This window comes from Suncus etruscus, chromosome 7, assembly GCF_024139225.1.
Source record: "Suncus etruscus isolate mSunEtr1 chromosome 7, mSunEtr1.pri.cur, whole genome shotgun sequence".
In the NCBI taxonomy this organism is placed as follows: Eukaryota; Metazoa; Chordata; class Mammalia; order Eulipotyphla; family Soricidae; genus Suncus; species Suncus etruscus.
Genome location: NC_064854.1, coordinates 2,000,491 through 2,004,907, shown reverse-complemented (window position 1 = coordinate 2,004,907; position 4,417 = coordinate 2,000,491). Strand labels below are relative to the sequence as shown.

Here is a 4,417-nt window from a genome sequence, read left to right as displayed (position 1 = left end):
CTCTCCCTTCACATATTTCTACATAAATCAGTTTGATCAAAGCTACCCTGCTTTACTTAAAAAAGAGTGACCCATTCTGTAGACTAAACATGGACAAAAAAGTTGTATAGTCTTGTAATAGATATAAAGGGATGAGTGTAAGATACAGCAATAGCAAATGGCATAATAAATAAATTCTCACATCAAATAATTATTCGTTTAGCTTTTACTTCTCCATTGATTGCAGGATAATGTTTGTTTTAGATATATGTAGTTCTATACATTGGTTGTAACATCTTTTGATTTCAGAAAAGTGGTCCTTCAGCTACAGTATATTAAAAAGATGAAAAAGTAATGTATAAGAAGATGGTATACAGGACTGTGACTATATCCTCAGTATTTCTATCTGTAATACTAACCTCAACATTTTCAATGTTTCAAATTTATTAGATGATTCAATTAAATATTTATTGTGCTACACAACTACAAAATAACTTATGGAAAATTGATTAAATCTGCTGAAAGACTCTAAAACGAAGCATAATTCACAATTAACGTTATATGGTTTGAGGCGAGAGTGTTTGCTATATAAGTAACTCAGTCTCATAAAAAATTCACAAGCAATAATATTACTGCAATTCGAAGGAACTTAGCCAGACAGCTGAATCAACTAAATACCCAAAGTGTCTGACTTCTTAAACAACTTTAAAATCAAATAAATCCTAATTCTGGTTTTAATAAACTTTCATTTGAGATTATTAATCATGTGTAGGGTAAGAGAAGGAATTAGCATTAATTAAGCACCAGTAAATATGTCAGGTTGATTTTAAGTTACTTGATTTTTTTTATCCTAATTACCACAGGATGTACATTTTCCATAATTTCTTCACTCTAGAAAGAAAGAAATTGAGACACAGGGGGATTCAATAATTTTCCTCATGTTAATTAAGTTAATGTACATAATAGAAAACAGGTGACTCCAAACATATTCTCTTACTATTTATTAAGATTATCCAAGATAATAATCAATAGATTTAGAGAAATAGAAAGGATGAACCACAGGATATAGAATTTCAATTTTCCTCACATTTTGCTATACTATGGGATTATTTTGTTTGGTTGGTTAGATGATTTTGGGGGAACACCTATCAATGTTCACTCCTAACTCTCTCCTCAGGATTTATTCATGGTCGAGCTCAGGGAACTATATGCTACGCCGTGAATTAAACCCATATCAGCCATGTGTAAGGCAAGCCCAAATCACTGTTCTATGTCTCTGCTTCTGTTACGATTTTTTTGGTCTTATCCAGTGTTTTTTTCTTTTTTTTTTTTTTTTTTTTGTCTTTGTTTTTGGGTCACGCCCAGTAACGGTCAGGGGTTACTCCTGGCTATGTGCTCAGAAATTGTTCCTGGTTTGGGTGACCATATGGGACATAGGGGGATCGAACTGAGGCTCGTCCTAGACTAGCGCTGGCAAGGCAGACCATATAACTTGCACCGCTGCTCCAGCCCCAAGAAACTTGAGAAACTTGAGAAATATTGGAGATAGATTTGTTTTAGCAAAACTGTACCAACGAATGCTTGAGTTCTTGGTAAAGGATACTAAATATAATTTACAGCAGAACAACTCTCTAGAATTTTCTGAGCAAGAGTACCCTCTTTGTTTCCTCAGAGAATACCCTGGATGCTACCATCCAAGTATAGATAGATGCCAACTTAACACATAAACTTGTTTTATTATTCTAGTAACGCTTAATGTGGTTCTAATATTATTTCCCACATCTCCTCAAAAACTAAGCAAGAGATATGCATAGATAAATTGTCAAAATATTGTTTATTCTGACAATTAATTGCTCTGGAATCTATTCACCAGTATTATTTTTTAAGACAGTTTTTGCATTAAATTTGGCTAGTTTTATAGAATATTTATAGTAGTATAAGTATTCTTTCAGAGCTTTTCTTACTCCTTTATAATTCCAAGCTTGGAGTGGCCCAGTTGACAATATTATAATATAATGTTTCATTAGAGATTTTCAGCTGGCATACCACCTGACCCTCTGATTAATCTTTAAACCCCGAATTTGAGATTAACCTCAACCCTGGCTGACATCACAGGACCGTTTTGGAATTGGAACCAGGCTCTTTCAGCTTGTGCTGGCAGCCTCCATCCCTGACTTTTCCTATTCTATTAGGCCCTCTCTTCTCATCGCATCTCACACAGCTCAGTTACATTTCTTATAACTGGGTGAAGATGGGTAAGTAAGAAAAAGAGAAACATCCTAATCCTTCAGAGATTTCATGGCAATTTGCCATGACTAATTCACCTTCTGCGTAACAGAAGCATAGCAAACACAATGGGTGAAATATGTAGAAATCTATCAGGTTTTTTTATTTTTGAGTGCGTGAGCAAGTAAGAATTTTTATTCTGTGCTCGCTTCGGCAGCACATATACTAAAATTGGAACGATACAGAGAAGATTAGCATGGCCCCTGCACAAGGATGACACGCAAATTCGTGAAGCATTCCATATTTTAAAAAAAGAAAGAATTTTTATTCTGGAATTACAACATCATTATTATCGATTTTTAAGTTATTACAAAAATTATTATGCAAGAGTTTTTCCAAAAACGGGTAGTGTGGTATAAAAAGTAAAATTAAATAAGCCTTAGGACAGTAAATGTTGTGATATTTTCTCATTCACATTTTTTAAATTTTATTTGATTGAAACCATTATATCTAGAATCCTTCATATTTGAATTTCAGAAATACAATAAGTCCAGGGCCCTTCCAACCACTAGTGTCAAACTAACTCTACCAATGGAATATCCACCAATTTTAATGATCAAAAATAATAACACAGGGTCCAGAGAGATAGCACCACTGTAGAACTTTTGCCTTGCAAGCAGCAGATCCAGTACCTATTGTGGTTCCAATCCTGGCATCTCATTTGGTCCCCGGTGCCTGCCAGGAGCTATTTCTGAACACAGAGCCAGGAGTAAACCCTAAGGGCAGCCAGGTATGGCCCAACAACCAAAACAAAAAACAAAACAAAACAAAACAAAACACAGAAGGCTCTGCCAGTACCAAAACGTTCTCTGGACTTTCAAATAATGACTTTAGAGACAATTTAGAGGAGTTAAATGAACTCAAGAAACAGTGGCACAGGTATTCAGGAAAGCACAAACAAATTATGGAAACAGAAATTAGAAAACAACAATCAAATGTCACATGAATATAAATATTGCAAGTAATATAAAAATTTAAGAGAAGGCCTGAGAAGTAGAATAACAGCTAAAGAAAAAGAGTAAGGAACTCCAATATGAAAGTCAAGACAATTAAAAAGAAAAAAACAAGACGAAATTTGGAAAAAGTTTGAAAGTAAATTAATACCAGTTAGAGAACTATGAAGTAAGTTTAAGAGGAATAGGTCAGAAAAAATATGTGAAGGGTATCTAGAGAGGAAAATAATATGCATTACACATGAGAGTATATGTTGGTGTGAAGGTAACATTGGCATGGACATGTTTTAGGGTACAATTTACTCTCTTCATAATTTATATAACCACACCCACCACTGTGTGGCAATATTGGTTAATAACAGTGGATATCTTCCACTTTTGGTCCATTTCTCATTGTCAAAATTTAAAAACTTTATTGTATAATAGCCTTCAATAGTTTGTTTATTTTTGGTCAACTTTGTTTTTCTATTTTCAAATATGAGTGATGTTATCACATCTGATAGAATTGACAGTAATGGCTATTAGCAAATAATGCCTATTATTTGTTAATATTTAGCTGAAAACTCAGAGCAAATAGAAATGTAAAATTTCGTAAATTGCAATGAGGCAAGAAGGAGATGTTTTTAATATAAATATGTAAGATAACCAGGTCTACCAGAAGGAAATACTTGCACTGGTCTGTAAACTAATCGAGAGATGTTAAGGCTGAAAAATCAGGCATACTTTAGTAAGACATTGGTTCAAACTAAGTAAATTTTCCTTTTATTCTGATCAACTTGATTTTCTTAGCTACTATTTTATTTTTTGTTTGTTTGTTTTATTTCAAAGGAAGAGTTTGTTGTTTTCTTTCTTTCTTTTTTATTTTGTTTTGTTTTATTGAAACCATTGTGATTTACAAAGTCCATCACTCTTGGTTTTAGACCGACAATTGAAGCAAGGCCTATCCCACCACCAGTGTCAACCTCTCTCCACTTATGTTTCAAAGGCGCATTCCAGAACACTTCCCCAGCCTGCAAGTAAAACAAGCCCATTTGAAGTTTATATTGTTAAATTTTGTGTTTCTTGATTTACTGTTGTTAACTTTGTCTTGGATATTTAGCTTAATAATTTCTTCTTTCTAAAATGTGATATACAATTCTCTTCGTATACAATAATTACAACAATGCCTGATACATCACACAATGCAAATAATTCAAGCC

The 4,417-nt window shown here is 33.5% G+C and overlaps 1 non-coding gene across 1 annotated transcript; it reads left to right on the top strand.

Moving 5' to 3' along the window:
- The first annotated feature begins 2,406 nt into the window (after window positions 1-2,406).
- LOC126014999 (U6 spliceosomal RNA) lies at window positions 2,407-2,513 on the top strand. The gene has a single exon (XR_007497910.1). It is a non-coding gene; the product is annotated as a U6 spliceosomal RNA (small nuclear RNA).
- Window positions 2,514-4,417: the final 1,904 nt, after the last annotated feature.